Consider the following 7,258-nt stretch of genomic DNA (forward strand, 5'->3'; position numbering starts at 1 on the left):
CTGGTTGGTCTAATCACATCAAAAGTAGTGTAAAGAAGTTGGATGTTGTGAAGTTGCATTCCCAATCTTAACATCTAACCATTGAGGGACTGGGTGACTCCTGAAATGGCAGGAAGCTGCTGTGAGTGAATATGATTCACCTGCCATCTCAAAATGCTGAAGACCCAGTTTGACTATTGTCTTGAGTAATCTTTAATGATTAACCAAGTTTTTTGTGAACATTTAAATCCAAAAAGGCGCTGGAGAATGATGACATTTTTGCAATAATTGGATAAGATTTTCATTGAATCTCAGGACTCATGACAACAAGATAAAGTCTAAAACAGGTTGAAATACAAAGTTGCAATTACAATGTTTTAATTGCTTCAGTGCCAAGATTTATTTATTGGTGATTGCATTAGAGTTGCTTTGTTTTCACAAATGAATCCACACAAACTTTCAATGGAATTGCCTTTGTTGTAGACATAGGAAAGGGGTGGAGACAAAAGAAAGAATTAGTGATGAATAAACCTGATAATTTGTATGAAATTATTTAGCTCAATGATTTAGTCTTTCAAATATTCATAATTGTTGGGATTATTTGGGAACACGAGTGAAATGTCAAATATGAATTAATGACATTTTAATGGTGCTTTGCCATTGTTGTTACAGCAAACCGTCAGACATGTCTTCATTATAGAGTACCTTTGAAGATTGCTTTTATTACTGTAATCAAAATAACCTGAATTTTTACAGCTATTATTTACATGTAATCTAAAGCTGAATTTATATTCAATTAAACATCTGCAAATAAAATATTGTTACCACAGCCCATCTCTGTAATTCCTAGTTCATTAATAATGGATTTAAAAAAACTATGCAAAAAAACAAGCCCTGCATCTAAAATTTTCATTTTTAATAGTAAATCGTATACCACTAATATGCATCAGCAGAAATGTTCAGCAATGACTCTTTAAAAGGAGACTGTGATATATGGAATGTGTAAGGAGTTATTCTCAAGGAATGTTTGAGTGCCACTGAATAGCAACTACCTTTCCAGGGAAGCTCTTCTGAATGTGTACTGTATGAATAGCATCAAAATCCAACAGCTTCACTTAAAAGTAAACTGTATTTCTCAGATAAAATATTAACTAGAGTTAATATCAACAATGATAAATTTATTGTCATACACATAGTATGACAATGTGCATATGTACTGAAATTCTTACTTGCTGCAGCCAAACAAGTACTTGAACAAAAATCCATAATAGTAAACTAATTGAATTAAATGAAAATATATATTAAATATGTAAGATTCATATCAATATTCACAGTAATTCTTGTGCAAAAAAAGTGGCTCACAATACTGCAAGCAGTCCTTTATGATGTCAGAGTAGTCTATGAGTAATGAACCATGGCGAGGTTCAAGAGTCTGATGGCTGTTGGAAAGAAACTGTTCTTGAGGTGCTTGTTTTCACTGCTATCCTTCTTGGGGCAGTACAGAACTTCACATACCAGTAAATGTCTTCCGTGAATGGGAGGTCAGAGCCTAAGATGGACCTGGCTATGTTTGCTATCTTCTACAGCCTTCTGCATTCTTGAACACTCAAATTACCAAACCCAGCTGTGATGCAATGAGTCAGTATAATTTTTCACAAATGTTTCTGTAGAAGTTTGATAGAATATCTATAAATATGTCAAACTTCTCTAAATTTTTGTGGCAAAAATTACAGTAATACACTGCTCTGAAGTACACAAAGGTGCATAAAGCAATGGGGATTTTCTCGATTCTTCAACCCTGTTATAGTGCAGATCAGTGACAGATTAATTATTAGACTGAGTAGGCTGAACCCCAGGGGCCTGGAGGGCCTACTCAGTAAAGGGTAGCCTGGTTCGGTTTATCGTTTCACGCTTACTGCGGGTCTGCGCGGGTGAAGCCAGTGACTGTGGGTGGGCCAGAGTCACCATCATGCTGTTGCTGGGGTGACACACACGGTTGTTTCCAGGAGCTGGCAACGGCAGTATGAAGATTTCCCACTGCAGTGTGTGCAATCCTCCACCTTCGCACCAAACCATTAGATTTTTAACATCCAATTCGGTCAGAGAGACATTAAAAGTCTAATAGTTCGGTGGGAAGGTGGAGGTTGATTCGGGGGTGGGAGTTGAATTAATGCAGCTGACCCAGAGCACCTGGAGGCAGTTAAGTAATTAGTGGCACTCTGGTGGGGCTGAGAGGCCACCTCAGTAATGATTTTTACACAGAAATAGAAGAAAAATTCCATTAAAAATTTGCATACTTACCTCCAGAGTGGTCACTGCCTTCCTGTGTTGCTGAGTTTGTCGTAGGGGGAACATCATATTCATTAGCCCAGTTTCTTATGGAGTGGCTGTGGTCAATTTAGACTGCAGCTGCTCCATAAAAATGTGTAGGGGTTTGGTGGAAAAATTACAGGATGGAATTTAGCAAATAAATTCCATGACGAAATTTTAACACTGCCAACAGAGCAGAAAATTTCCTAACATTTTCTGTTTCTTAGAGGCTGTGTAAAAGTGTCCAGTAAGGTGGCCTCTCAGTCAATCACCCAGTGGCATCCTCCAGTCCCACCAGTGTGCTGCCCCTGAGCACGTTTGTTCAAAAACTGGCACCACTGATCTTCCCTGCCATCTCCTTGTGAGTGCTCCCTGCTAACTGGGCTATTAGCTGGCATGGATCGCATGCTACACAGGCATGAATCACGTGAACACAAGGCATGAAAAAAATTTGATGTTCAAACAGTAAATCAGAGATGGAGAACCCAAGAGCCAAGAGCTGTAAGTAAAATAATACACATATTATTTTAAATAAAAAAACTTAATGTAAGTAAATTGTGTCCCACAGTTCAGATAGGCCGAGAGGAGGGTTCAGAGTTGGGCGTTGGGAGCTCCATTCACCGTCCGACTTTGAACCCTCTCCTCGGCCTCCCAACACCCTCGTCCCGTACTACTACTGTGTATGCAGTAGTAGGCCAATCCCTATCATTTTAAATCAAATATTAAAATAACTTTAATCAAAAAGGGGTTATTTTTACACTGGGGATATAGTGAAATAAAGAATGGAGTGCATTTTCATTATAAAATTATTTAAAATGTAAAAAGTGTGTTATTTTATTAAAAAATAGCTAATCTTAAATGAAGTCATCACTTCAATAGTTGAAATTATTGGCGACCCATTCCATTCTATTTGAATGGGATGTGATCAATTAAATACAGAGCCTGCCTGTGTGCAGGGAGTGGCTGTATGCTTCACTCTCTCCCTTCCCTCTCCGTCCCAATGCTCTGTCATCCTGCTTGGGGCGGTGGCACTGGGGGGGAGTGGGTCGAGGTGGTACCAATCTGCTCTGTGAACCTTGGCTTCACAAGCACCATTTTCAGCACCATCAAGTGATAGACAGGAAAGATCAGAAAGTCTCTCTTCTCCCCATGACCAATTTGAAGGACACACACGCATGCACGCGCATGCACGCACGCGCACACAAACGCGCACAAACACACGCACACATGCACACACACATGCACACACACGCGTACACACACACAGACACACACACGTGCATGCACACACACGTGTGCACACACACGCACACACACAGACACACGCACGCACGCACGCACACACAGTGCAGAGCTTTTTCTATTACTTTGTGGTTAGCAGAAGCAAAGGTTGCCTGGCCTGGCTGCCAATTTAAGAGAGAGAGAGAGAGAGAGAGAGAGAGAGAGAGAGAGTGTGTGAGAGTGTGTGAGAGTGTGTGTGTGTGTGTGTGTGTGTGTGTGTGTGTGTGTGTGTGTGCACGCTCACGTGCACACTCACGTGCGCTGAGTACAATACGTGTGTGCACATGCACAACTGTGGTTATGCCACCTTTTGATGTGCTCTCGCTCCCCTATCGTTAAAACCTGGCTAAGCCCCTGCAGGGGGGGCCTTACTAAAGCTCAGCCTAGGGCCCAGGTGGTAGTTAATCCGTCACTGTTTGGTGTCCATGGAGATATATAATACACTCCTCCCACACTGGTACAGCACAGAATGGCTTTTCCTTAACAGTACGGGCCATCCCTGGATTACAAACACCTGACTTGTGGACATCCCTACAAATGGACATGCTCCCATAATATTAAGTTTAAAAATACGAAATGCATACAAACATTCATTCTTACTCGTTTCCCCTCTCTCTCTATTGAAGAGTATTGAAAGAAGAAGCCTTAGGTTTTAAAGAATGTATCAACTGAGATAGTTGATGTGTTGGTTTTAATTTTCCGAAGTTTTGTGGACAAACCACTTATATTGTAAATGGTAGGGAGCTGAGAAGTGCAGTAGAACAGAGAAGTCTAGGAATACAGAAACATAATTCATTGAAAGTGGCAATCACAGGTAGATAGGATTGTAAAGAGAGCTTTAGGAACATTAGCCTTCATAAAGCAAAGCATTGAGCACAGGAGTTGTGAAGTTATGTTGAAATTATATAAGACATTGGTAAGACATAATTTGATCTATCATGTATTGTTTTGGTCACCTACTTACAGGAATGATATCAATAAGATTGAAAGAAGGTAGAGAAGATTTACATGGCTGTTACTGGTACTTGAGGAACTGAATTGTAGGAAAAGGTTGAATAGGTTCGGACTTTATTCCCTGGAGTGTTGGAGAATGAGGAGAGATTTGAAAGGTATACAAAATTATAAGGAATATACATAGGGTAAATACAAGCAGGCTTTTTTCCATTGAGGTTGAATGAGACTGGAACAAAAGGACATGGGTTAAGGGTGAAAGGTGAAATGTTTAAGGGGGACATTAAAGTAACTTCTTCCCTCAGAGGGTGGTGAATATGTGGTACAAGGTGCCAGAAGAGGTGGTGGACATAGGTTTGATTTCAATATTTAAGAATAATTTGGATAGGTATATGGATGGGAGGGGTATGGAAGGTACTGGCCAATGGGACTAGACAGAATAAAAGTTTGGCATTGACCAGATGGGCTGAAGAGCCTTTTTCTGTGCTGTGGCATTCCATGGTTCAGGGAAGGAAGTGAGACAGAAATCAGAACTTCACAGTGGAGTCAGCATAATATGGTTAATATGGTTACAATAACGAGTGATTTTTGTGTATTTTTTGCCTTGCCGACAAAATTGACATGGATATCTGTAAAATGGAGACTATTCATTACCTGAGGAGAGTAATGACTTGTACTGTGTATCAGCTCATTCCTGTACTCCCCAAAGAAGTGTCCAGAGGAAGCTGATCCTGAGGTGGGAAGGTAACCAGCTCATCCAGGCCAAAGAAGTTAAATTTTGTGGCTGTTTGGCACTATAATATATTTTTGATATCTTTAGTCCAATCATAGGAAAGGGTAAAGGCCATTTGGGCCCTGCCACTCAAAGAGAGGGAATTTCTGCTAATCTATGAAAATTGCTAGGCTTCGAATAGCTTGGTTGTGAAGACCAGAATTGGTATTTATCAGGATTATTTTGCAAAGCTGACAGGAAACTTGGGATTACTTTGCTTTCCTGCTCAAGCACAAAAAATCCATTATTGCGGACAATAAGTGTTGAAGTAATGTGGATTCCAACAAGGAAGGAAATGTTTGGGCCATTCACTGTCCATTTTCAGAGCAAACTCACTCAAAAGTTATGTACCATGAGTTAGGATGAATTAATGATTTGATAGTGAAGTCAGCCCTTACTCAATGGTTAGAGCACTGGTCTTGTAAACCAGGGATCATGAGTTCGTTTCTTTCAGGGGCTTCATTTCTGTGAGGGGCGCTGGACAAAGTAGTGACTCGCTGTCTTCCTTAGGGTAGACAAAGTTAAGGAATTTCATGTATGTTACATTTCTAAATGCAGTATTACATGACAATAATGAAACCTTTACCTTTACCCGTTAATGGTCTGGACCCTGCATTATAAAAGTAAACAAGTAAGAAGATTAGTCATGTAAGAAGACCTAACTAAAGAGAACTAGCTCCCATAGCAGACATCTCATCAGACACACTCATTTGCCTTTACATTATGAAATACCTCCACAATATTAATAGTAACTTGATCTAGAATTTCATTGATCCTCTCCCCAAATTCTCCAATCAAACTGTATATTTACTTAGCAAATACAGATGAGAAGAATTTATGCATGAATGGGCTCTGACTTTATAATTTTTTTTTAAATTTAGACATATAGCAAGGTACCAGGCCCTTTCAGCCCACGAGCTTGTCTGCCTAATTACACCCAATTGACCGACAATCCCGGTACGTTTTTGAAGGGTTGGAGGAAATCGGAGTCCCCTGGGAAAACACACACAGACACGGGGAGAAAGTACAAACTCCTTACAGACAGCATGGGATTTGAAGCCCAATCACTGGCTCCGTAACAGCATTGCACTAACCTCTATGCTAACCTGTGCCGCCCAGATGGCTTATAATAGATTCTACACTTACCCTGATTACCTTCAAACAGTGACATGCCAAAGCAACTTGTTTTGATCCTCTACCTCTGATTGGCTGACTAATTGAACTGTTTTGGCAGCGTGCCTCACTAAAAGCAAACCAAGACTGGAAAGAATTTCTGTGGATTCAGCATTTACAATCTTTCAACTGTATCAGAAACCAAAGAGTGGAGCAACACCCTTAGGTCAGGATCAACCCTGACATGATACAGAAAATAAATATGGTGCAGCAGGAATTCTGACACGGTGTTTGAATTGGCTTTTGGCTGCTGTGAGTGATTGATAGAGACCACACAGCTTCCGTCCATTGCTCACCCTGTACTCCACTGTCTTGAAATTGTTCTAGGCTTAAATTGTGCTCAGCAGCACTATTCTTCAGCGGAATGTGAACAAGCTTCTCAAAACAGAGAACAGCTTGAGGAGATTACTTCCAGGGACTGTTGAAATTGTGAAACGTGTTAACAGGGCTGTTAATTAAGGGACATGAAGGCTTTTGATCGCGTGTGAGTAGGTGTTATATCTGCACCCTTTAACCTCAATGTTCACTGATTCCACTCCAATCATCAACCACTGTTTAGCATTAACTTCACATTAATCTCATTATCTTTTGTTTTATTCTTTCCATATTCTCTACAACTCCCCTCAGATTCTACCACTCAATCATATATCAGGGACAATTTAGAGACCAATTAACCTACTAGAACCATAGAACACTACAGCACAGAAAACCCTTCTCGTCTGTGCTGAACCTTTTTTTTTAATCTAGTCCCACTGACCTAAACCCAGTCCATAGCTCTCCATACCTCTCCCA

At 40.3% G+C, this 7,258-nt stretch overlaps 1 long non-coding RNA gene across 1 annotated transcript; it reads left to right on the forward strand.

Moving 5' to 3' along the window:
- The first annotated feature begins 1,427 nt into the window (after positions 1-1,427).
- LOC138764191 (uncharacterized) lies at positions 1,428-6,669 on the forward strand. Its single transcript, XR_011358066.1, has 3 exons — positions 1,428-1,617; positions 2,517-2,790; positions 6,175-6,669. It is a non-coding gene; the product is annotated as an uncharacterized lncRNA (long non-coding RNA).
- Positions 6,670-7,258: the final 589 nt, after the last annotated feature.

This window comes from Narcine bancroftii, chromosome 1 (genome assembly GCF_036971445.1).
Source record: "Narcine bancroftii isolate sNarBan1 chromosome 1, sNarBan1.hap1, whole genome shotgun sequence".
Taxonomy (NCBI): Eukaryota; Metazoa; Chordata; class Chondrichthyes; order Torpediniformes; family Narcinidae; genus Narcine; species Narcine bancroftii.